Here is a 27,795-nt window from a genome sequence, read left to right on the forward strand (position 1 = left end):
GCCTGGACAGAAAGAACAAAGAGAAAATTTACAGTTCCCATCCCAAAGTCATCACTGGCACCATGCAAAACCCTGGACGTCATCAGGAAGGTCCTTCCTGAATAGGGGAAGGAGTGGAGAAGGACCAATTCCTGGGAATGTGGTTGAGGGCACAGGAGAAAGGGTAGTCACACAGCATTGGACCTCTGGCAAGAGAATCCATCAGAGGCAGTCATAAGTCAGGCTGGCTCAGTCTGGTGTAGACTCAGTCCTGATGCTCCCTCCTCATCCTTGATTAGGGATCTATTCTTGATTCACTGCAAGGCTAGTCTTGGGTAAAAGCTGATCTAGAAATAGCAATGCACCAGCTCTGGCCCCAGCTCCAGGCGGTTTTGTTGATGTTTATGGAAGCTGTCTTTTCCCTTCTGACCCATATTCACCCTCGTTTTCAGACCTGCTCTGTCCCGACAGGCAAGGCTGGAAGCACTTAAGAAGAAGAGGTCTCAGCTGGACTCTTCCTCTCTTTCCAGTGCTGGGAGAGAGGGAAGTCTACTATCCCCAGCAGTCAGTTGGCCTCTTGGCAGCTCAGCTGGAGGGGGAAGTCTGGGCGGGGGGAGTATGAGGGGGCACAGTTTGGTTTAACTAAATCTTGTGTGGGGGGGTACACTACGAACAAGGCAGAAAACAGGACTGGACTATGAGAAATGGACAGGGAATGACTTGCCTGTCCCAGTTTCTCAACTGCCCAGATTGTAATGGGAGAGTTGGCTGCTATCAGGTGGCATTAACTGACATCCAAGGTCCCTACATCCCTTCTCCATGCCTGGGAAAACCCCAGCCCACAGACTGGCACCAAGTCTGTGCTCATCTGATTGCAGACCTGAGAGGCAGGGATGTTGGCTAGCCTGGAAAGGGACATTGTCCTGGCTGGGTGCAGGGTTTCTCCAGCAATCACAAAACCCTGGAACTCTACCTCCAAGGAGTTTTTAGCCCATGTAGAAAGAGCACAGACAAACAGATACAACTTGAAATGTATTTATGGACCAACTTAGTCCACCATTAATGGCTGGGCATCACCTCTAAAAATGAGTCAGGGGTCTCCCATGCAGAATCTGGGGGTGGAAGTGAGCAATGTGAACATTTTTGGTGTGTGTGCTAAAATTTGCTTTATATCTTGGGAAAAGAACCTGAAGTTTCTTCGATCCCCTTCTATCATACAACCTTGGCAGCTCTGGGAGATATTTTCCCTATTAAGCAAACCAACAGCTGCTGGTTTTGGCTACAGTTTGCTTTGCTTAGTTCTTGGGTGGAAAGAAGATGCTCAGCTATCCTCAAGAGCTATCAGTGGAAATCAAAATAAAAAACACAAAACAGATGGGCCTAGAGAATAGAAACCCTGAAGGGTGCTACAGGTTACCTTCCACAGTAGAAAGCTACAAATACCCAACAGTCTCAGGGTTCTCCTCCTGCCCAGGCTTGGCCTCATACGCTCAACTCCATACTGCAGGGATGCCTGGTGTTCCTCAGAACTCCTCCCATCTTACCTTTCAGGATAGAGGACATAGGGACAGGGGCAGATTTCTCTTAGGGGACAGTGAACAAGGCACTCAGAAATTTCCTAGATCAAAATATATCATCCATCACATCACCAATTTTACCATAAGTGTCAATTTCCTTCAGGTGTTAATTTCTCTATCCCTGGGTTCTGATACGAACCAACTCAAACAGCAGTTAACATTTGTATTATTATTTTCTATGATTCAGGCATTAGTGCCCACATTTGTAATTACATGAAAATTACATTGAAATTACAGATTACATGAAGAAGATGGAGGCAAAGTTTAGAGCATCAGGAAATTTAGAAGAAGTATAATCAATGTTAACATATGAAATAATGTTGCAGAAATGGGTGAGAGTATTTATATATTAAAACAAAAATCTTAGTGATCTGGAGAAAAAAAAGAACAATGAAATTAAAAATGGAAATTAAAGAGCAGAATCACCATAGCTAAAATCTGAATTTGTAAGCTGGAGGATGGCCACAAAGCATTCTTCCAAAATGTAGCCCCAAAAGACAAAGAAACAGAATGTATTAATGGAGCATTAAGACACAATAGGTTTATCAAAGAGTTCCAAATCCTATCTAACTGAGGTTGCAAAGGGAAAGAAAAACAAAACAGAGGCTTGAAGCGAGGAAATAAATAACAGAAGACAACATTTTCAGAAAATGAGACATGAATCCTCAAATTGAAATAACCCACTGATTTGTGGAGCATAACAAATAGCATGGAGGACAAGGGGAGTTAGAGAGGAGAAGGGAGTTGAGGGAAATTGGAAGGGGAGGTGAACCATGAGAGACTATGGACTCTGAAAAATCTGAGGGGTTTGAAGGGGCAGGGGTTGGGAGGTTGGGAGAACCAGGTGGTGGGTATTAGAAAGGGCACAGATTGCATGGAGCACTGACTGTGGTGCAAAAACAATGAATACTGTTATGCTGAAAATAAATAAATAAATAAATAAAAAGAAATAACCCACTGAGTGTTGGGTAGTACAGATGTAACAGGCATGATATATATGCTGGCACTGTGGTGACATTTCAGAAAACCAACAATGACAAAAGTGTCCTAAAGGCCAACAAGCTAAGTGAAAGAGAAGATAGTTTCTCTGTAAAGAAATGAACATAAGATGGGAATCGGATTTCTCAAAAGCAGGAGAGGATTTCTGAAAGCAGTAGCAGTATTTTCAAAGCTGTTGGTATGTGATTTTTGAATTAGAATTCTACTCCAAGAAAAAAAAAATTAAACACAAATTTGAAAATAGTTTTTTCTACAGCTCTTTAGGGACTAGAAAGTTTATCAAACAGAAGCTCTATCAAATTTCTGGAAACACGGCCACAGCAACTTCTTTCAAGATACGTCTCCAAAGGCAAAGGAAACAAAAGTGAAAATGAACTTTTGGGACTTCATCAAGATCAAAACCTTCTGCACAGCAAAGGAAACAGTCAACAAAACAAAAAGGCAACCATTTTTGGGAAAAGATACTTTTGGGAAAATATATTCACAGATGACAGTACAGACAAAAGGCTGATATCCAAGATCTATAAAGAGCTCCTCAAACTCAATACACACAAAACAGATAATCACATCAAAAAATGGGCAGAAGGCATAAACAGACACTTCTCCAAGGAAGACATACAAATGGCTAATAGATACATGGAAAAATGTTCATCATCACTAGCCATCAGGGAGAGTCAAATCAAAACCACTTTGAGATACCACCTTACACCAGTTAGAATGGCCAAAATTAACAAGACAGTAAACAACAAGTGTTGGAGAAGATGTGGAGAAAGGGGAACCCTCTTGCACTATTGGTGGGAATGCAAGTTGGTGCAGCCACTTTGGAAAACAGTGTGGAGATTCCTTAAGAAATTAAAAATAGAGCTTCCCTATGACCCTGCAATTGCACTATTGGGTATTTACCCCAAAGATACAGATGTAGTGAAAAGAAAGGCAATCTGTACCCCAATGTTCATAGCAGCAATGGCCACAGTCGCCAAACTGTGGAAAGAACCAAGATGCCCTTCAACAGATGAATGGATAAAGAAGATTTGGTCTATATATACTATGGAGTATTATGCCTCCATCAGAAAGGATGAATACCCAACTTTTGTATCAACATGGATGGGACTGGAAGAGATTCTGCTGAGTGAAGTAAGTCAAGCAGAGAGAATCAATTATCATATGGTTTTGCTTATTTGTGGAGCATAAAGAATAACATGGAGGACATGGGGAAATGGAGAGGAGAAGTGAGTTGAGGGAAATTGGAGGGGGAGATGAACCATGAGAGACTGCACTCTGAGAAACAAACTGAGGGTTTTGGAGGGGGTAGGGGTGAGAGGTTGGATGAGCGTGCTGGTGGGTATTATGGAAGGCATGTATTGCATGGAACACTGGGTATGGTGATAATGAATTCTGGAACACTGAAAAGAAATAAAAAAATAAAAAAATAATTTCTGGAAAATCTATTTCAGTAAAATAAATAAAAATATTGATAATTAGATTGAGGAAGACTTGGGATATGGAGAGTAGTGCTTAGCCAAAGAAATACAGGAGTATTAAATATTAATATAACACTAGTCTTGATTTTTGAAGTAATTAATGACAATAAAAATGCAGATCCATTCTCCCTATATAATCTCAGAATAGTTCACATCATGGAAGAAAAGAAAAGTTTAATATGTTAGAACCTTCAGCAGCAACAGTGTTTTCCCCAGCTTTTTGGAAGAGGGCACTCACTTTTTCATTTTTTCACTTGGAACCACCTCTGTCACCCACACAGGAGACTGGAGATTTCTTTTGCTAAGAACCCAGAGCTGAAATCAAGGATTAGACACTTTACCAACTGAGGCACCCAGGCACTCCCAGAAATGAACTTTTGTATATCTTGTTTGTTTTGCACTGACTTCTTTTATCTAGTCTAATGCGTTACATTTTTTTTTTAACTTTAAAATGCCTTTACTCATTTGTATGGTAAATGACACTGAATAACAATGTTTGATTTTCAGTCTGTTGAGCTTAACTATGAAATTTGCATCTCTTTTCTCTATGTATTGGAATGTAGGAAAAGCCAATTTCATGGACATTATTAACTAATTTCACATGTATTCCAAAGCTTAGAATATGGTTGAGTTACCAATGAGCAGTAGACAACATGGGAAAGGGATGGGCAGGTGGAATTCAGGTACTTGGTTTAAGACACAAGACACATTTCCACTGATTTAGGCTAACAATCTGCTTTCTGTCAGTCTTTAAAGGAACCAATTTCAAATCTTCCTGTTCCTGGAGAAGAATGGCATCTCTTAAAATTTCTCCAACTTAGAGTTTTTCTAGCTGTGCTTCTGTTGCTGATTGTTCTTTCAAGATTCAGTTGCTTTCAGGTCTTTGGTTCTTGAATTTTTCATCTTTCTCAGGTCTCCAGATGTGAATGGAGACATGCATTATTTCGGGGTGTGCTCTGTAGGGCAGAGAAGGTGCCAAATCTTGGTTCTTGTCATTTCTTGCTTCCTGCTTTGGAGTTTTCTTAGCTTCATATTGCCTTTGATTTTTAAGAGCTGCTTTTGACAATGGCTTATCATTTCCTGGTTGTGATCTCTAATTCAACAGTGGTGTCTCCTCCAAGAGCTTGGAAATGGTGATTGGTTTATTTCTTAAAGCCGAGAGTCCATCAATCACTACAAATTTAGATTCTTTGTCGGGTACTTCACTTTTAACGGCTTAGTAAGCTATTGTTTTTGCTGGCAATAGCCTAGCCAAAAAAATGGCTGCCAGGATAGGGCTGGCCTAATGCCAAAGCTTGTACCCATTATTAGCACCCGACCTGGGAGCGTGCATAGCTGTTAAAATGTGCTTCCCATCTGGGCACCAAGCAAAATGTGTAGGATCAGAGGCTGCTGGCTTAGAAATAGGTTTGTATTTTTTAACATTCCATGATTGCATTTGTTCGCCAGGTTTTTCAACCCAGCTATCCTTTAATATATGGCCATGAGGACTAAATAAGTTAGACATTAGAGCACCAGCTCCGTGGTTAAACACAGGATCACATTTCAAGTTGAAAATCATTCCTTTGGCAGGCATAGAACCATAAATAGCATAAAACTCAGTAGAACTAGAATTCTAAATTTCACCATAAACGGGGTTATGTTTTGGTAATTGAGTCAATTCTAGCACTTTCTTCATCTGAGGCAAAGTAATGTAACAGTTTTTGTCCGTGGTAGGAAGTTCCTTGCTTGTAGAATCCACTCTAATTATTCCAACATAGCCTTGCTTTTCCTTCCTCAGTATCCTAACCTTATCGGCCCCAGAGGAACTTACCCTGGGGCCTTGGAACATCACCACCCCCGGATCTGTACCCTCATCTGTCAAGAAGGGCATAGATGCTTCCATCTTCTCCTGGAAAAGTTATATTCATTTTTCGATGCCCCTTCGTGTCATAAATCATTCCACGGCTGCTGAGTCTAGTATCTGGCTAACATGGAAGAGATCAGTATGTGGGTCCCTTCAGTGCTCTGAACACACCATGGCCTTTCCCCCTTTCTGCCTTTCCCCAGGCTGAAATGCTCGTTCTGTCTCTTTATGCAACTCCTGCCTTGTGAACCTTCAAGTTTTAGTGGAAATACAATCCATTTCAGATTGGCCTCCCCCAGATAATGTCTACCTCCTTCCCCTTCATGGTCATTACTTCCTTCCTGGTCATTATCTTGCTTAGTTATGTGTTTGTTCACTGTCTGTCTTTCCCCAGCAAAATGCAGTCTCCGTAAGGGAAGGGAGCTTGCTGGTCTTACTCATCACTGATCTCCAGTCCCTGATACAGAGCCTGGCACATCGTAGGTGTTCCATATATATTTGTGAAATGCATTCATTTTTGTCCCTACCCTAGCCCTTAGTGCCCAGCACACTCAGTAAATAGCTATTGAATGAAGAATAAATAAACAAATGGATGGAGAAATGTATATTTCTATTGTTCATCTTGCTACAAATGTCCTCTGAGCGTGTGTTGCACCCCCCGGGTAGGAGAACACCTTTTCCAGCTCTTCTTGATTCTGTTCATGTGGCAGCATTGTTTAGAAACAGATTTCCTTTGATCACTGCCAGGACAAGGATTAATCAATTGTAGGTAGTCAAGACATCATGACTATGGAATTCTGAAATATCTCTCAGTTTGATTTTTTTTTTTTTACTGGAAAAAAAATGGGGGGCCCTGAATCTGGAGAGAAAGTTCTGATTTTCCTTGTCTGTGGTTTAGAGCGAAACAAAAGAATGATCTGCTGAATTTCCAGAGCCCCTCCTCTCCACCACTGGGCACCCCGCATTGCCCATGGAAGGAGCCATCTGGGCATACCAGGAAAGGTCAGGATTCATAATCCTGTGGCCAGGTGCTCTGTGCAATTAGTGAGACAAGCCTTCTCCATGGGAACCCTCTCTCCTCCAAGGGTCAGAGTCCTGGTTTGTGTCCTGAGGCTGCTTCACACATTCATGCTTTTAGCTCCTTTGGTGTAACTCATTGCGGGTTAAAACTTGGCACATTCAATATCTCCATCTGAGTCACTCATTTGTTTTAAATTTGAAACCGTCTGAAAAATACAGTACGGTGTTAAAATGTGAATGTGTGTGTGAGTGTGTGTGTGTGTGTGTGTTTGTGCATATTTGAAAGAGCATATGGGAAAATCCCTTTTCCTTGGCTATTTATAACCCTTCCCAGGCACTAAAAGCACCATGGCCATAACTCTCACCCATCCAAAAAAGTGCCGAGTACAGCATTTTCTTATTTTATGCACCTCCCTGCTCTTAAGTGCTCACTGTTTGGATTTCTGATCTGATAACTTTATTTAAAAATTGGGTTTTACTGGAATTTTGTGCTTGTCAGAGCTTTTTATTCTGGCCAGGTGCTTCACCTCTGTGGCTATTCTTCCTGCTCCATAAGGGCAGACCAGGGTGGCTCCTGCTGTCCATGGCACAACGAGCTCGGGTCAAGGACACTGACTGTCAAGGACACTGACAGAAGAAATGGGCCATGCAAAGTCTGGCACCTCCTGGCACCTGGCTGTTCCTCTCAATTCATCCCCTGTCACTGGGCAGAACCGTGGTACCCAGAAGGTGCTCTGCAAATATTGTTGAATGAATGTTCCCACCTCTACCCTCTGGTCTTTCTGCTACCCCTGTCCTTAAGATTCTCCAGTTATATCACAGTCTGGCATGGGTATGAGTGTTTTTCTTTTTTATATATTTTATGTATTTATTTTGAGAGAGGGAGAGAATGAATCTCTATCAGACCCTACACTGAGCCCTGACATTATGACCTGAGTCGGTCGCTTAACCCAGTGAGCGCCCCCAGGCACCCTGTGGGCATGAATCTTTGACTAAACACTTGGTCTTCCCATCTTGCTTTAGAATGCATGTTTTCTAGTTTCACAAGGGTGAGTTAGGTCCATATGTTGACCTTTGCAGTGAAGAAATTGAGAAAAGTCTGCAAAGGGATTGGAGTACTGGAAATGGTGCCATAAATCATCCTGAGATACAAAGGCAGTTTTGGGTGATAGGAAGCCAATGGCATTGGAACAAGCAATTTCCAATTTCCAGGATTCCACACTGGGAGGGAAGGTCCACCCAGTTTAGAATGGCAGGGCTGGGAGTGTTGGGGGCCATGCAGAAAGCCGAGTTGGAATGGAGGACCTTGGGACCCCGCTAATTACCTGCTGAAATTCCTTTGCCCAGTCCCAGGGGCAGAGGAGAAGGAAGATGTGCCCGCAGGCTCTGAGCCGGAGTGATCAGGGCACTCTGCTGACTCTGGTCTGTACCATAAACCAGGAAATACCAACCCAATGACTCAGCCATGCAGTAAACTCGTAATTTTCCTAGAGGTTGAGGCAGGATGAGCTATGTCTGCATCTTTACAATGGGAAAGATGGTTAAAATCTACTAGTAAGTGGAAAAAAAAGAGTAAAAAATTATGTGTATATAGTGGGTATATGCGCATGTGCATACACACACACACACACACACACACACACTCTGTCTCTCTCTCTTTCTTCGAGGAATGATCACCCTCACTCTAATACAGGGTTTAGGCTTGTAAATGGACATTTTCTTACAGGTTTTATCTTATTCCTCATTCCGTGTGACAGTCCAGTTCCTGGTTACTGAGGGGCTGGCTGATTCTAATTGCCTGGTGGTCTGTGTTCCAGAAAACCAACCCCCAGTCTCCTGCCATGCGATCTGTTCCCCCATTTCCCTTCCAGAGAGGTTCCCTGTCTGCTCCACAGCCCATCTGCTTCCTAGATTGACTATAGTCTCCTCAAACAAGCCGTATATTCTTTGTGAGATATTTGTCCTCCTTTGAACACAGTTTGATACGAAAGCTTTTGATTGACAACTGACTTTTAAGTCCTGTATTGATTGTGTCAGTAGAGGCTGCTGTGGTTTTTCCATGTCTTAGGGACCTACAGAAAGACAGTTGGATTTTCTTTTCAGTTCAAAAGGGACCTGATCTTAGCTGCCAGGTGCCTGATCTCCTTCTCTTGCCCCTGAGCATAACCTCTGGGCTGTACTGGTATAGGGACTGGGAAGGCAGTCCAGCCTTTCTGGTTCTGGGCCATAAGGGATACCAGGGCCTGAGGACTCAGTCAGAGGTTCTAAGAATACCCTGGGGAAACTGGCACCCAGCCAGCTGGGACTGACTTGGCTGCAGTCCCAGATTGCCTTCGAGGTATTTAGAAAGTACAGTATGAATGTCTCTGACATGGCTCCCCATGTGGGAAAATAAAATGCCTCATTTCTCAGGGACAGTTCTGAGTGTCACTCAAGTGGCCTCAATATAAAGTATACTCATCTGTCCCTAGAGCGTCTCCCACCATTTAGTACCTTTAGGACAAATGACAACTTCCTGGGAGCCTGAGGGGCATCAGGAAGTCTTGTCCAGAGGACACGGGGACAACCAGACAACTCTGGTTCTGTTTTCTTCTATAAAGAAAGTAAACACCACCAGAATTCACCCTACCTAAGATAATCATGATTAATATTCTAGAACCCACATTTGGTGCATATTTTTAAGCATATGTATATAGCTCTAGAGAAGAAAGAGAGACAGATGTATGTCTGTCTGTCTCTCATCCATCCACCTAGCTCTCCATACATGTATGTACGGATGTGTTCGCGTATATGTGTGTGTGCAAATATATACCCTATGATTTTATATAAATGGTTACAGTTCATCCTCATAGCCACTCTGCAAAGTGTTCTTATCCTAATGGAAGCAAACAAAACAAATCAAAGCTAAGAGAGCTTAAGTGACTTGTACCTGCCACAAAACTGCTAAGTGTCAGAGCTGGGCTTTGAAGCCAGGTAGAGCTTTCCAAATGCAACCACTCTTCCTTTAGCACCGCACACAGCTCCCTTGTTTGTCTACACAGATCATAAAGTTACTGGAGTCAAGGAAAACTGTGAGCATGGACGGAGACTAAGGACACACACTAAGCTCCACAGCTACGGCACTCAACGTGACCGTGACTGATGTCACCTGTACTTGTTATTCGTAAGTTTTTGTTTAGTCTTTTATTTTTAAATTCCCAAATTATGTGTGTGATGTATTTATGAATTACTTTTTTCTTATTTTTAAAAAACTATGGATTTGTCACATAAATAATGGGTGCAGCCAGGGTTGAACTTCAAACATTATAGATTAGCTAAAGTTATCGTCAACTATTGGTTTCAACCTCAGCTACCTCCACAGAGACAGTTGTGAGAGTTTTGTGGGTTCCCTTCCAGATTTTGTTTACATTAATACAGAATTTTATTCTCTGGTTGGTTCAGTTATTGTTAGTTTGCGTTTTAACACTATAAAAATATCCAAAGCCAAGCAGTGTCTTTGAATATAATTTTATTTTATTTTATTTTTTATTTTTTAAGATTTTATTTATTCAGTTGACAGACAGAGATCACAAGTAGGCAGAGAAGCAGGCAGAGAGAGAGAGAGGAAGAAGCAGGCTCCCCACTGAGCAGAGAGCCCGATTCGAGGCTCGATCCCAGGACCCTGAGATCATGACCTGAGCCGAAGGCAGCGGCTCAACCCGCTGAGCCACCCAGGCTCCCTGAATATAATTTTAGATGTAAAACACAGTACTGAAATGAAAGTTTCCTTTTCATTGCATTATAGGTAATCTAGCCTATATATAATTCCTCTTTAAGTTTTCAAATGGATATTTTTATCATCTTTTGGTAGTATTTGGTTTTACTGAATAATGATTTTTAAAACACTTGTACACCCTCTGCTTCTGGAAATTCATTGAGTATTTATATTTTATTACATGGTTGCTTTTATAAATATGAAAATATGGGATAAGAAAAAATAATTCCCTTAGGGCTGTAGCAAACACCTTTCTATATATTCACAAAATCAAGCTGATTATGTTGTTAAAATCTTCTGTATCTGGACTGAAAGAAATAAATTAAAAATCTTCTGCTCCGATTGAGTTGCTTTTTAAAGGCTTTAAAAGTATTTCCATGAAGTTTTATTTTATTTATTTATTTTACTCCTGGGTTGTTCGGTATGAAAAGGTTAATGATGGTTAAACATTATGGAGCATATCTTTTTTTTTTTAAAGATTTTATTTATTTATTTGACAGAGAGAGACACAGTGAGAGAGGGTACACAAGCAGGGGGAGTGGGAGAGGGAAAGCAGGCTTCCCACTGAGCAGAGAGCCCAATGTGGGGCTCGATCCCAGGATCCTGGGATCATGACCTGAGCTGAAGGTAGACGCCCAACAACTGAGTCACCCAGGTGCCTATGGAACATGTCTTTTATTATTGGTGATTTATCATTAACTGTCTCAACTTAAAGTTTTTGCCCTTGAATTTCACTTTATTTGGTTTCAATATAGACCAACCTTACTTCTTTTGTGTTAAAGTCCACTTATTATTACCCATCCCTCATTTTCATCCCATCTCTATTGTGTTTTTTATTTTGTGCATTTTTTTACTTTTTATTCTGAAATTAATTATAAATTCACTGGAAGTTGCAAAGATAATACATTTAGGTTCTCTGAACCCTTCATCCAGTATCTCCTAATGGTCACATCTTCCGTAACCAAGATCAGGATATTGACCTTGGTACAACACGTGTGTGTGGTTCTATGCCATTTTACCACATGTGTAGATTCATGGAACCACCAGATCATTCAAGAGACAGACCTAGCTCATCACGACGATATCATCCTCACGCTGAACTTCTCTACTCAACCATTGCTGGTGGGGATGAGGAGGGTTTCTGTGGTGTTTGGCTGGAGTAGAATGGCTATTGTCACACTTTTCTGTCTTATTAGGCTGCCCCAATTCTGGTCTTCCGGCTACAGAAAACAGGCTATTTTTGTCTGTACTTACTGACATTTCCAGGTTGCTACCTTCTCTAGCACCCAGGCTGGGATATATGAGGCCAAAAGAAAACCCAAAGAGCTTACCACCATATTTTTCTTTGAGTTCTAGGGTCCCTAGACAGTCTTCCTTTTTCTCTTTACTTTTCAGTCTATGTTTGTTTAATGATGTCTGGGTTTTCAGGCTGTGCTCAGCGGGAAGAATAGGTATAAATGTATCTACTCCATCATTGTGGAAATAGCTTTCTGTCATTTTATTTATTTATTTGTGGGTTTTTGGGGTTTTTTTTTGGTCATTTTGTTTTTCAAGTAATTCTCCTAGGCAGTTTACTACTCAATTTTTATCTCATCCCATGTCTTTACATTGAGGTAAGGAAATTCAGCTCACTTACATTGATTTCAAATACTGATACAGAACAATTAATTTCTTCCATTTTGTTTACTATTTTGTACTCTGCAGTGATTTTTTTCTTTAGTTTGTTGATTAAATTAGGTAAAATTTTGTTTCTCTTTCCTGAGCTGTAGTCCCTCTTACTTAACTATTCTATTATGCATCTCCGTTGAACTTAGAATGCCTTCTTATCTTAAATGGTCCACAGCTAATAAGTGCAGAGTTCTACTGCTCTTCTGTGAATCTTCTGGGATCCTGGGGAAGTTTCATCTCGGGACACAGAAGTTGTGGCTTCTCAGTCAGGTTTTTGGAGGGGGTCCACATTCTATGCCTTTCTGAAGGAACATCAGAAAGCTAAGTTGTGGAGGCCAACAACGTGGGTGAATCATGTTAACTGTAAGGATGTCCAAAGGCAACGAGCTGTCTTCTCTGGGCATGATGTTAATCCCTGTAAGTTAGAACAATGACAGCACTCAAACCTCACACCATGGTCATCTAATTCTGTTCCCTATTAAATGAACCGTCTGGTCACAGCCCAGAGGGATCCTGGAGAGTCCCATTTGGGTAGGGAACATAATTTCAAAGAAGACCCTTTGGCCTCAAGCTGGTTGTTCTTAAAAGGTGACACAAGGGCATGACCTAGAATCTCAAAGAATCTCAAATGTCTGTCTTTTGAGGATAGGTCTCCCTTATCCATCATAATGGTTTGGTGGATAGAGATGGAGTGCCTGGGCCTGGAGCCACCAGGGCTGATAGGACATTGAGTTAATTGTCTCCACCTGGTACTTATCTGTCATTCCTGCTGTCTTCCAAAGGCCCCTTATATTTAGACCATTGTTGGTGAAGAAAAACAAAGAGTTGTGGCAATTTATTTATTTATTCTTTATTATTATTTTTTAAATTTTTGAGTTGTGGCAATCTTTCTCTCTCTCTCTTTTTCTGAAACAGCACCACATCTTGGAAGGCCATGCCTCACAAATCCAAGAGTTCACTTGAGTTAGGCCCAGATGCGGGAGGTTGAATTAGCTGTGTGCATACCCCATCTGACTGAACACTTGCTGAATCTTTCTATGCTTCAGTGTCTCCCTGGAGGATTTGTTGTCAGTGATCCCTGATTAACTAAGAAATCACATGGAAGTGTAGGAAATGTATCCCACCTCTGACAAGGGATCCATGAATCTGTCCTGTTGGTCTGACACAGTGATCATTTTCCTGTTGGATGCTAACAACAAGAGAGTACTACCAAAGTGTGTCTTGAATGCAGTGAATCTGCTTCATCTCCCTGGAGTCCTCCTTTCAAATAGAACTATCTCACTTATACATATAAAATTAAGTTCCTGAAGAATTTTAGACTCCTAATGTCTATGGTAGCAGAGTTCTAAGAAACTTGAGAGAGACCATCCTTCCTATTCCACAGTAGGAAAATCTCAGGTCCTATGTGGCCATGACTGGCCCAGGGTCTTCTGGCCCCCTTTCCAGAGCACTTTCCTCCAAACCCAGCAGATCGCTGGCCTTTTGGTGCTAGCTGGATGCTCACAGATCTTTGACGGGAGATGCTTACATTGGAGGGATGAGAACAAGGCAGTTTCACACCAAGAAAAGTGCCATTTTCCCTCTGCCTGGTCCTTCCCCTCTGAGCTCAGTCTCACACTGTACTTTGTCTATGACCAGAACTTTATCCCTGGGACCATTTTATGGGTCCTCATTCTGTGACTTGTTGAATATTTGCTCATTCTTCTCTCTTACTACCTTCCTTCCACATTTTTTTTAAAGCTTCCACGGGCTAGAAATGCAACAATGAACAACACAGACCAAAATCCTTTCCTCATGAAGACTTGCTTTCTAATTTTGGAAGACATAGTATAAAGACATAAATGAGGAAAATATAATGTGTGTCAGGTGGTAGTGAGTTTTGGAGAGAAAAGCAATCAGGGAGAAGAGATAAAAGAGAACTGGGGAACTGGGGGAAGTACTCACTGAGAATGTGGTGTTTGAGCAAAGAACAGAAGGTGAGATAAAAAGTCTGTTGGATAGTTGGGGAAAGAATATACAGGAGAAACAGCCAGCCCCAAGCCCTTGAGCTGGGAGCATTCTGGGAATGTCAGCAAGGAGACAATTGTGAGTGGGGCCAAGTGAGCAATGAGCAGAATGATAGGATAGAAGGGAGAGAGGTGATGAGATGGGGTTTGGGGACCAAGTGGCAAGGGCCGACTGGTCATGTAGACCTTACAAGAAATTGTAAGGATTTCAACTTTTGTCCTGTGTCTAATGAGGAGCCATTGAATGAGAAGTGCCCTGTGTGGTTTTGTTTTAGCAAGTTTACTCTGGCTGCTGTGTGGGTGCCAGTTAGGAGGCTAACAGAAATCCAGGAAAAGGTGGTGGTGTCTGGACCAGGGAGAAGGTGATGACAAGTGGTCAGGTGCTGGATGTATTTTGGAAATAGAAATGAGAGGCTGTGCTGATGGATTATGTGGAGAGGGAAACAGAGGAGTAAAAGATGATTCTGAGAGCTGTCTGAGCAAGTGGAAACTTCTGTTAGCAAGTAGTAAAATTCAGGGTACAACTGGCCACTGATACATCTTATTTTAAAAACCTGGATTTATGGCTTTTCTAGAACAACTTGAAGACTGACATCAATGGATCCAGATTCTTGCATGGCATAATTTGGTGAAGGTGATTGATGTTCTCTTCATGAACGGGGCAAGTGCTTTCTAAATTGCCAGTGCCCCTCCTACCCCTTATTTTTATATCCACCTACTTCACTCATTAGATTTCTAAATTGCCTGTCTGATCCTTGTTGTTTAATTTTGTAGATTGTATGTTCCAGGTGCTGTATTAGACACTTCTACATGAACTTATACATATGCTTATTGTTGAGAACTCTGATTCTCACTTGTGTTTCTAGGGCTGCACCAGCAGGGGTGATGTAAAGGTTCTACCCCTCCCACTTTGCAGGAGCTCCAGTCCTCTTCATCTCTTTCCCCATGGTTCTGGGATACCCATGCATTTTCTGGATTACTGTGCAGTGTCTGCCTTTTCCTATCTCTCTAGAATGTAGTCCTCCAGAAGTGCCAAGGCTGAAACATGGAACAAGCACAGCACAGTCTGGAACTGAGACCCTGCTGTAGGACCTTTTGTTCTGCAAATGGAACCAATGGAAATTAACAATGGAATATAACAAGTCCTTACAAGAGCTAATAGATTATAGTTATACACTTTTAACCTCAGTATCTCAGTAAATAAACATTTTCCCACAGTGTTTATCAGGGGTCTAGTTCCATGATATTCCTGGAAAAAGTGCTCCTTCACCAAGTAATTATTACCTGCTACTTGGAGACCTAGGAAGCACATCAGTGTATGTGGAGTTCAGTGAGCCTTGCAGTAAAGATGTCAGTTATCCTGACTTCATCCAGCTTGTCCCTGAATTAGGGACTGCTTTCATCACTGCATACCTTAAGAACACATTTTGGAAACAATATTTTGTATATTCAGGACAACCCTGGAGAAAACACTTAGGCTTTGAGAGGTGAAGTTTTTTCTCTCCCAGGAGCCAGAATATGTGTGAAAGTGTGAAAAATATTCCCCATCTTCTAGCTCCAAACCTGGTTCTTTTGCCAGGATATCATATTATCAGTTCATTCTGAAAAGTTTCTGCTCCCTTAACATATATATTCCCATCAATAACAACTCAATTCAGCAGTGGTTCTCAGGGGGCTGGAGGAATACTTTGAAGAGTCCCCTGATCCTCATCTAAGAATTGGCAAAACTATATTTACCGGTCTACCCGCCTCAGTCACTTTACTATTATTACTTGTTACATGTGTTATATGTAGCGTAAGTATTAATTACACTTGAGTTAATAACTTCTACTTGTTTTTTACTTAATTTTTCAGAATGATGTGTGCTTCTTAAAAAGAAATTAAGGAAAAGTTCAAAAAGAATGAAGAAAACAATTACTTCAACATAGAAATAACTGCGTTAATGTGGCAGTGCTAAGTGTGGACATGCATGTCCGTGTCCGTGTACACATGTTATCGGGATAATGCACTGTCTATATTTATGTCATGGCTTCCCTTTACTTTACCATGATGTTGTGTGACTGTTCACCTCTCATTACACATTCTTAGAGAACATGCTTTTAATGGCTGCATGATGATGCTCCCTCTTCCAAAGGTGCCTTGTTTTACTTAGTGATTTGTGGCAGTGATTGTGGCTGTGGGTTCTCCATGCCATTTCCTCCCCCTGGGCCTGTGGGCAGTTTGTGTTTCCAGATCTCCTTTGCAGTGTGATTGGACCAACAAGTTGAGTTCTGAACAATAGGATGTGGGCAGAAGTGAGGACACCACTTCTATGCCTGGCATAACGCTCTAGTGATGACAGAGGGAAGTGGCAGATGGAAAGATCCTGGATCTGAGAGTCACTGCAGGGGGGAAAACTGCCTGGAGATGCCCAGCTGACACCAGACTTTCAGTGAGAAGCAAGACTTCATTGTGTTTAGCCATTGAAATTTCAACGTTTACTTGTTATTGCCACATAGTTTAACATACAAGAATGCATCACCACATTTATGGCATAGTTGAGCTTATTTTCAATCTCTTATTTAAAAAATGAATCTTCAATGATGATAATAAAGCATAATTTTTGTTTATATCTCTGACTACCATTGTTGAATATACTCTGATGTTTGGAAAATGTGTACCAATATATCCCCCCAATACAAACAAACATGCAAAGTTGTGCATGAGAATAACCATCAGAACTTGACCTTATCAAAATTGTTTATTACTTAAAAAAAAAACTGTGGGTTTTATAGATTTAAAATTGCATCTCATTGTTTTAATGTTCACATTTATGATAAGTTTGAAAGCATCCTTTCCTAAGACCTCTCTGGGAAGGAGGATGGGTTCTCCTGGATGGTTGAAGGCGTCAGGCATGAGCATCTCCTCATTTCTCCAGTTTCCAGCATCTTCCATCTCCATGAATTGGGACTTCTTTGGTTGAACTCCACCTATGAATAAAGGTGCCTTTGAATCTGTCTTACAATTAATTGCCTTGTCAGTAGCCTGGATGAGACTTGCTGTGTCTATATGGAAATAAAGATACCCATTCTTCCCATTTTACATCTTTTTGGGAGAAAGAGAAGCTCTCTTGGGTTTCCTGGTGATTCAGGAAAGGCATAATGGACCCCCACTGAAGACACAAGGAACTCTCGGTCTCTTGGGTGGGGTGGACAGATGCTTATTTCACAACAGACACTATGATGTGCCACAAGAGAACCAACCAAAGGGTTACAGGAGCACAGAGGAGGGGACCAGTTCTTCTCAGGGGGCTAGAACATTCAAACAGGATCTTAAAGGTGATGCTCAAGGTGACATCCGAGCTTGATCTCTGGTATGCATCCCAGGTTGGGCCTCCTTTTCCCCGACAATTCCCACAGCAGCCCTTCTAATGGAGTATACAAGCCAGGTTTTCCTGTGCTGAAAGGTGATCAAATCAGACAAATCATAAATCTACAGCTGTTGTTTTGTCAGCATGTATATTTTTATAGAAAGGAGCAAATCTCTGCTGAGCCAGCCAGATAATCATCTCTGCTTTTCCTTACGTGTTCAGAACTGTGAAAGAACACCCTGGGTGGAGACCTGGTTTTAATCACCTTTGATTAACACAGAAGCTTTTGAAGGAGAAGGTGCTTTCTGTAAACTGTGGCAGGGTCCCAAGGCAGTAACATTTCAGACCTTTTCCCAGCATGTGAAATGTCTAGAGCAGGGCCAAAGTATCAAGTCTATGGAGACAATCCACTGCACGGGCAGTTACTTTAATGCCTCTGACTCATTCCTCCAAGAAGTTTTTTAGTCTTATTATTATTATATTTTTTTCATTCTTGAAAAATTGCAGGCCATGCAAAGCTAGAGACTTCTGGGTCCAAGGAATGTTTCAGCTTGCTTTTATTTAGTACAAAAGGAAAGCTTTTAGGATAGATTTAGGGAAGCCCGAGAAAGTACTGGGAATGGTCCCAGAAATGATTAAGAGGCTGGAAAGATCAAGCCTAGAAAAAAAACTAGAGGACTCCAGGGACTTCACTGTGGACAGAGGGGAAAGTCACTTACTGCCCTCAAGAAAACTCAGAGTTAAAACACAAATAGTTTTCCCCCGTCCAGAGATTTTGTTAGGAGTTGCCAGGTTGGTCGGGAGGTGGGAGCCCTGGGGCACGCAGGCAGGATGTAAGGATGACTCTTGCAGGGCTTTAAGCCAGGACTCAGAATCCACCCTTTGACCTGGCTTAAGTATTGACCATTTTAGAGAAAATGTAGGTAAACTGATACCTGACTCCTGGAGACAAGCCTTTGAGGAGTACAGGAGGGATGAGAAGGAACTAGCATATGCTTTGACACGTTGCCTCCAGGAACTGTAACTTGGAGCATAAGTCTCTGGTTGCAAAGCCTTGAGTTAGCACTGAATGAAATAGGCTCTTGGAGCCTGGACTGGGTAAGAAAGTCATGGTTGAATATATGGTCTCTGTTCCTTCTTAAGGTCAGGCAGCATCAGACACATGTCCACTGAATGAGCTTTCAATGCTTCTCTCGTTTCAGAGGAAGAGGTTTCCCTCGGAAAATGCAGCCACGGCTAAGAGCTTGTCTTTGGTGTGGGCTTCCCAGAGCTCTCAAGCTTCTGATGCCTCTCCAACAGGGGGTCCTGATTAGGAATTTTGGTTCTCTGATTGGCCTTCCTCTCTCTAATTTTCCTGAGCTCAGGGGGTTCTGCAGCATCTAGCCCACTCAAGATTGTCCAGGAGAGCTCATTCACAACTTTCCCCACCCAGCAGAGAGTTTCTCTTTAAAACAAAACCTATCAGAGTCCTCCTGGCTGGTGAGAAGTAGGAGAAAATATTCAAAGACGGGAGTCCATGAACGTCACCGAGAACCTAAAACCATCTGTGTTCCATGCAGTGTATAGTCTTCTCAGGATCATTTGGTAACAAATGCCTCCCTTTCAGAAAGAGAGTTAAAAGGGGAAGTAGAACCTCTGTTCTCTGCCGCCCCCATGGGCCGTCTCCCTGGGGTGTGGTTCTGAAGGCTGGGACAGCTTCTCAGGGTTTCTGTGACCTTCACACTGCTTCTTATTCGGTTGTATGTCTCTTCCCAAGATTCTGGAAGTCAAAGTCACCTGGATTGAGACAAGTAGCACCCACTTTCTAATATGTGATTCAGTGGCATTTGCAGGCCTGTTTCTGTGGTGGACGTGTCCAGCCAGCAGACGTCTGGCCCGCAGCAACGTTGAGGGCAAGTGTTCTGTGAGGTTACAGTCTGTGACGATAAGAACTTCGAGCCAATAGCAGGTGTCTCAAAGTTGGCCCACAGACACTTGGGAATTCTGGCCCACTGGGCATCCAGGTCCCTGAACTGCCTGTGGCCCCAGCAGCAACTGGCCGGGTATGTTTTCTCTCCTAGTTACTGCTGTCGGCCTCTGGCTCCTCACATATGCCCAGACCCTGGGCCTGCGGGCTGCCTGTTTGTCCGTTCAAGGTTGTGTTCTCAATGGTAACATTTAAAAATCTATTTAATGTACCTTTTAAATTTTTTTAGAGGGAGGGGGCAATTGCAGAGAGAGAGAGAGAATTCTAAGCAGGTTCCATGCCCAGCGTGGAGCCCAACACGGGGTTCCATCTCCAGACCCTGAGATCATGACCTGATCCAAAATCAAGAGTCTAATGCTTAAAGGACCGGGCCAGCAAGGTGCCTTATTTTATGTGCTTTTCTATGTAAAATAATGTGACCACATCATACAATGTTTTTGAAAATAGAGGCAGGATTGACCTAATCACTCCAAATCTCAGTGCCACGTATAAACATCATCATCGCTTATTCTAGGAATTTTGCTTGTAATTGTCCTTACATGAAAGAATTATTTTTATGCCCTTGATTTTATTTAATATTAGATTATGTTTTCTATGTTGCTCTATAGTTGTGTTGGCCACCACTTTTAATTATTTCATAATATTCCGTAGATCTCTGTCATTATTTACTTAGCCTTTCTAGTGAATAATGAGAGATACGGCTATGATGAACAGCATATGTGTAGTTAATTTTTTTTCCTATTAGGGTTAGATATTAAGAGTGGTACAAATATTTGTATCCACTTTAGCAAATATTGGCAAACGGCTTTGCAAGAAGATTGTACCAATTAAAACGCTATCAGGGAATATAAATATACAAAGCTCATAGCCAGTTCTCAGTTTGTTTATGAATTAATTTATTTACTAAGTGAGTTTAGGGAAGGAAAAATGGTGCATCCAGTGTCTGTAACATTTGAAAGCCCTTCCCAGCATGACATCTGGAAAGTCTGAAATGGAATCGGACAGTAGACTTCATTAATATAGTCGCTGTGTTAAGCTGCTTCTCTCATGGTGGGGGGAGTACCTGCCATTGACCAACCACGCATTCCCCTCTGTGCCTATTCAGCTGTCTGTCCCCATTCCCACCTACCTTCCTAGATCTGTCATACTTTGCAAAACAAATATATATAGCATAATATATATATCTACATATATTATATATGTCTATATATATAGACATGTCTATATATATATATATATATAGCATAACAAAACAATGCACATTACACATAAGCATGCTGATGAAATGGGAAAATAAAGATGGGAGGGTCAGGAGGAGTTGGAGCCTTCATGGTCCTCAGACCTCCGGAGATGAGTGCAGAGCTGGTGCCAAGTTCCTAGTGGCCAAGGAGAAGAGAGAACCACAGCTGGATACAGCAGGTAGAGTGTCCATGAGGCAAAGCGAAGCCATCTGCTTAGGGAAAGTACAGTAATGCTCAGTATAAATCAGGAGAGGCTTTCTCTGTGGTGGCAGTGATGAGGCAGCCATGTTCCATGCTAGGCCAGAACCATTGGCCCATGCAGAGCAGCTCTTGGAGACTGCTTCCTGTGAGGCCCTACTGTATGCCCTAATGGCTCAACCCAATCTCAGGTCACTAACCCAGTGCCTTTCAGGATCTTTTACAGAGGAGGACATAAAATGAGGACAGAACCAGGTGGGGGCTCTCAGCTGGTTTGGCTCAATCTAGGAATCTTTTTGAATATTGGAGAAATGGATAAACATGAGTCTCTAAATTCTCCATAAACTTTGCTTTTCCCAGCCACATTTTGATCGAGTCCAAGAGGTAGTGAGGTTATGACAGGGGGATTGCATAAGCCCATATTGGAGTAAGTCCCTATGATGGTCCTTGTAGGGAAGAAAGGTGCCTGTCTCTGCTCAAAGGTGAATCAAGGGAGAAAGCATGGGTAGCATTAAGGTTCTCCTGAAAGGAAGTGAGAACAGATGGGGATAAGGACTTTGGTGAAAGCATTAGCTTGTCCAGGAGTGGTCCCCAGGCCAGCAGCATCAGGATCACTGGGAACTTGTTAGAAATGAAGATTCAGAGTCAGAAATCCTGCAAGTGAGCCCAACACTCTGTTTTACTAAGGCCTCCATGATTCTGGAGCCAGCTAAGTTTGAGAACCACCAGCCTTGGTACTGAGGAAGGACTGATTAACTTGGAATATGGTGAGCTGGTGGAGGGAGCACATTGGAAATGACAGAACAGGGAACGTGGAGACCTGCCCTCCATGTTCCATGCTAGTTCTGATGGGAATCCACGGTGTAACCTTGAGTGAGTTGATGCCACTGGCTTACGAAAATGGCACTACCAACCATTGCTTTCCTACTGCATGTTGTGATGAGAAATGAGAAAAGCCTTTGGAGACTGTACAATATTATCTAGATATGATTTATGTTTAAAGTAAGTGTTTAAACCCATTTAGAATCAAGCTGACAGAAACATGTTTCATTTCTTTTGGAAGGACTCTATACTCAGAAACATTCAATAAATATTTACAAACAGAATGAGTGGATGAAGTGACTAAGTCAATAGAAGTGTGAGAAGCTGGATGCCACATCATGGCATGAGGTTCCCCCCGATGCTGCAGGTGGGTGACAGGTGTTGGTGACAGCTGAACCTGGAGAGGCAGCAAGGAAAGTAGGTGGCACGTGGAGGGCTGTGGCCTGCAGAAGCAGGTGGTCCAGGCTGCCATTCCCTGAGAGAGAGTGCTGGAAGGTGAACTAAGCTGACGGGGAAGGGTATGTTGCCTTCAATCTTGGAAATGCTGGTTTGTTAGCTCCTAAGGGAAGCATCAGGACAGTGGTCAGATCTCCAAATCCAGAGCTGAGGGCAGGAGCCGGGATGGAGGTACACATCTGTGTGTCATATGATGGTGGGTGACACATGACACCGTGTGGCTACATGGCATCCCTCATGATAAGACTGTGGAGTGAGAAGAGAAAGCACAAGGAGCTGCCTTTGAGCAGGGCCCACATTGACTCAGGGCAGAGGAGGCTGAGCAGGGATAACAGGAAGAAGACAGAGGACAGAGGGGAAGATGGAAGGCCAAGGCCACTTGGCAGTCTTTGAGAGCAACTGTGGTTTCAATATCATCCTTTCCAAGGTACCCGCCCTGATCACTGTGCTGACCATCACAAGCCACATGCCGCCATCTGCACTCCTGGCCCCCTGACCCTGCTCCGCACCTTCTCCCTCCCGCTATGCCTGCTTTGGTACCACTCTGTTGTCGCTAGGATGCAAATTCCATGAGGTTGGAGGACTTTGTCTTTTTAAATCCATGCATTCTAGAAGGGCTGGGGCACAGCAGGTGCCAGGTGAAGGAAAGAAGGGAAATGTGAATGAGGCCACAGCCAAACTGGAATGGGTCTCGCGGTGAGTAGCGAATGAGGAGACAGAGACCGAGACAGGGAAAGGATAGATGCCCTGTGAGAGGTTCGACTGTGGGAACAGGAAAACTGAGAGAGGTAAATGGAGGGTTTGGGAGTGCTTGAAGGAGGGGTTCTGGTTGCAATTTGTTTAGGGCTAGATGTGAGATTGTCCCAGAGTCAGTGAACTGGAAGGATCCAGTTGAGAGGAAGGAGTGTGAGTTAGGAGAGAGAAAGAATAGTTGTCAAGGTATTGTTTCTGAGAAGATGTAGGGGAGGGGGCTTGAAACTGGAGGGGAGGCCTGTGGAGGCAGAGGGTGAATCCACAGATGGACACAGAGGCTGGAAAGCCCACGGTATAGACAAGGAAGGTAGTGTTTCCTTCCAGGGGCTTCTGTGTTCTTGCCAAGCAGGGGAAGAGGGCTGCACTCCAGACCAAGGGGTGAGGGGGTGTTCAGAGGGCTGAGGCATCTGATCTGCACTGTCACTGAGAGGAAAGTAACCGCCTGCTGGGGCAGGGCCCTGTGAGCTCAGGCTTTTCACAGAAGTGGCCTGTCCATAGGCACTGAAGACTCAGGATTTTGCAGAAGATAAAGAGGCAGAGGCTTTGGGGCCTGGTCTTCACATGACAGAAAGATATTCAGAGTACTGTAGTACACATGGGTCATGCATGATATACCATGATACCTCACAGCAGGCAGCCGTGTTGTCTCTCTCCCACCCTGTGCTTCCTGGCTACCAGCCACATGCTTTCTGACCCAGCAGGGCAGGGCCCTCCCTGGACATGCCCCGAATCTGCCAAGCTTGGTGCCCATGGCTCCTTCCAATTTCCTTCCTCCTGCTCTCTGTGTCTGTGGCTTCGACCGACAGTGCTCCCTAAGGTCTTGCCCCTACCCCTCCCTCCTAGTCACATGGAGTGTGAGCACCTAGACTGGTGACCAGACCCCCCAGGCCTGCTTTGCCCCCAGTTGGTCTGGTAGGGAGTTACTTCCGTCCATGAAAGGTTAATTTTGAAAATTAAGAATTTTGATGAGCTATTTTGAAGAAACATAAGGGAGGTGGAAGCTGGGGAGGAAATAAGGATCGGGGATTTTGTGTGGGGTGATGAAGTGAGGGTCAGGAACAGTACAGGCCTTACCAGTGTGAAGGATGATATCTTAAGTAGGATTGTGTCCCCCCAAAAAGATGTGTTAGAGGCCTAACCCACCTCAGAATGTGACCTTATGTGGAAATAGAATTTTTACAGAAGTAATCCATTAAAATAAGGTCATGAGGGTGGGTCCTAATCTAAGAGGACTGGTATCTTCATAAGAAGAGGAGACCTGTAAGTAAGCGAGTAAGTAGGTAAGCTCAAGACCATGTGAAGACACAGAAAAAGACCACCCTCTACAATAGACCTTTTCTTCACAGCCTCAGGAGAAACCCACCCTGCACACATCTTGATTCTAGATGCTTAGCTTCCTGAAGTGTAAGACAAGAAATTTCTGTTGCTTAAGTCCCAGTCTGTGGTACTTCGTTACCATGATTCTAGCAAATATGGCTGCAGAGAGGGCCATCAGGGATGACCCCAGGACTAACAAAAAAGCTGACTCCCCCTCTTTTCTTGGGGAATACCTTGACAGAGTTGAATCATTAGCAGGATTCCAATATTGTGCTTTGTCCTGGACAACACTAATAGGACTCTCTTCTTTAGTTACTTTGGAAATGAATCTTTCTGATCCCCAAAAACAAGAGTTCAAACTGGCAATGGTGGGCTGAGAGTGGAGGGTAGGTTGGGGCTGAACTGACCACATTGATCAAGGTGCTGTGGTTTCTGGCCAGACAGGGCTGAGAAGGCCTGATATGGCTCATGGCCCATGTGCCTGAGATGTGAGGAAGGAAGTCTGCTCTGAAGTCAGAGAGCTGGTTCTTGGTTCTGCAGGATAGGACTCTGGAAGAGGAAACACCTCCAAGGATCTGGAAGGTTCGACATTATAAGGAATTACCTTGTCTGTGAGAAGCCAGAGCAGTGCCAGTCCTGGTGTTTAAAATGCCTTCTGTTGAGATGGAAGGTGAATGGATGGTCATGATGAATCTATGACAGCGAGAGCAGACAGCTCTGCTCAATACGGGCCAAAGGTCAGGTCCTGGCATATGGCATAATACTTGCCAATGGTCCTTTGAATTAAGGAAGTTGTCTTTGTGTTAAAAGTTGGGCCAGAGGACCAGGGAATTGTTTGAGGTCTCACAGACACAACACAGTGCAGACATGTTTGGAACACAAGCTTCTCTGGCTCTAAACCTGCATTTGTAGTTCAGATGGACCCCGTCATTGGTGGAGGGAACCATGCATGGGAGAACCACTGAGAGGAAGACACTGTGGCTAAGGTTTGCATCTGAGGCCAGGAGGCAAGAGTGAGGGCTTCTCTGAGCAACGAGGGTCACCATTATCATACACAAAGGATGGGTCCAGAGAAGCATGTGTGTGTGTGTGTGTGCCTGCATACTTGTGTGTGTGTGTGTGTTTTGGGGGGAGGTGTCAAGTAGGAAGGTAGAAGCAGGATCCTACACAAGAAAAGTGGATGGCTATAAGTCTGGATGCTAAGAGAAATTTGAGAATGGCAGCTGGTTGAGAGGCGTGGAGATGGTGCAATCACAGAAGTCCAGATCCTTCCAGATCCTTGGAAGTGTTCCTCTTCCTAAATCATGTCCTTCAGAACCAAGGACCAGCTCTCTGCCTTCAGAGCAGACTTCTGAGACTTCCTACCAGGAGAAGCTGTGAGGTGGGTGACCCTCCAGAATGGGGTGGCCAATATTGAACCTTTTGTAATCGGAGGCTCTAATCCATGTTAAGGATTTTTTGTTTTAATTTTAATTTTTTGTTTTAATGTTTTAATTTTTTGTTTTAATTTTTAATCCATTTTTGTTGTTGTTGTTGATGTGTTGCATAAGAATTTCAAAGAAAGTATAGGACTGTTGTTGGAGGTTAAGAGGGTGATTTTGCTGGATGAAGGACAGAAAGCAGGACTCCTCACCTCCTGTAATGCTCTTCCTTTTTGTCAGGAGACATTAGACCAGAAAGAACTGGAGGGATTAAGCTGAAGTTCAGGCTGGTGGAACTTTTGTTTGGGGGCCCAGTTCTGTCCTACTCGAAAGTTCGTCACTGGGCCCAGGGGTCCTGGGGACTTGGAGTCCATGGTCACCCTGTTCCTGCTCTCTGGATGTGGAGGAAGGCGGTGTTCTCTGTCACCCTGTCCCAGACACCCTCAAGCTACATTCCACACTGGATCATGGAGCACTGGAGACATGGAGGTCTTTCACAAAGTACTGGATAACCAGTAATTACCACAAAGTACCGGCTTTTCTCTAAACAGCTCTTTCACTGTGAAAAGAACCAGGTGCCCAAGGCTCTTTTGTATTGCACACAATCAGGCATTTCTAAAAGTCTCTAAATTTGACTAATTGATTTTTTCTGGAAGTATAGTGGACTTGTTCAGCCTTACCTGAATTCTCTCTTCAAACTTGTGGGCTTCTCATCAGCTCCTCGGGGAGACCAAGTCTTCCATTGGCTTATCTTACAGTAGACTGGTTGGATGCCCCCCTCTCAGATACTCCCTACCCCACCCCACCCCCACCCCAGCTTCTGTAGTGCTAGAGGTTCACTCATTCATTCACTGATTCAATCACAAGTGTTCATGGGGGGATTCACTGTGCTCTGGTGCTCCAGTATTTTGTGCTTGAAAACCCTACAGTAGAAGATGCAGTTCCTTTTTTAATCAAGGAAACTGAGTCTCTGCTTTGTGCTAACTAACTTCTTATGTGAGGCATCATTTATCTTCTCTGGATGACAGAATGGTGAGAAGCTTGTTCCAGGGCTATCATAAGAAAAATAAGTAAGAGGACACCTGGGTGGCTCAGTCAGTTAAGCATCTGCCTTTGGCTCAGGTCGTGATCCCAGGGTCCTGGGATTGAGTCCCGCATCGGGCTCCTTGCTCAGTGGAGAGCCTGCTTCTCCCTCTGCCTGCTGCTCCTCCTACTTGTGCTCTCTGTCTCTCTGTCTCTCTTCTGACAAATAAATAAATAAACAAAATCTTTAAAGAAAAAAAGTAAAAGAAGTAAGACATAAGAAAATTCATGGGGGAATTTACAAAGATAAAATCAGCTGTACAAATAGAGGTTTAAGCTACTACTGCAAATATATTTTTCAGGATAAAAAAATAATACTATGGAAGGAAACATGTCTGTTAAGAGCCTCAGAAAGTGGAGATGGGACAATGATGAGCTCTTTTGCATGAACCAGGTTGAAGTTACACATTGAGGCTGGACCAGATAGGGCAGGCTGCTGAAATCATGATGTGTCTTTACTGTCTACTGAACTTAAATCTGCTCCGTGAGGTGAAATGATTGTTCTCTGACAATTTGAATGGAAAAAGAAACATTATTTATTTGTAAAAATCAACTTGTGAAAGAAATATGAGGGGGAACTTTTAAGATAAGCAGTTATTGGGACGTCTGGGTGGCTCAGTTGGTTAAGCAGCTGCCTTCAGCTCAGGTCATGATCCCAGCGTCCTGGGATCAAGTCCCACATCGGGCTCCTTGCTCTTCAGGTTGCTTGCTTCTCCCTCTGCCTCTGCCTGCCATTCTGTCTGCCTGTGCTCTCTCGCTCTCTCTCTCTCTGACAAATAAATAAATAAAATCTTAAAAAAAAAAAAAAGATAAGCAGTTATTTACGTTGGCCTTCAATTACTGGCTGGGGACTCCAAAG

At 43.2% G+C, this 27,795-nt stretch overlaps 1 pseudogene; it reads right to left on the bottom strand.

Annotated features, from left to right (window-relative positions):
- Positions 1 to 4,894: 4,894 nt before the first annotated feature.
- LOC125084389 (eukaryotic translation initiation factor 2A-like) lies at positions 4,895 to 5,921 on the bottom strand (annotated as a pseudogene).
- Positions 5,922 to 27,795: the final 21,874 nt, after the last annotated feature.

The sequence above is a fragment of the Lutra lutra genome, chromosome 14 (assembly GCF_902655055.1).
Source record: "Lutra lutra chromosome 14, mLutLut1.2, whole genome shotgun sequence".
Classification (NCBI taxonomy): Eukaryota; Metazoa; Chordata; class Mammalia; order Carnivora; family Mustelidae; genus Lutra; species Lutra lutra.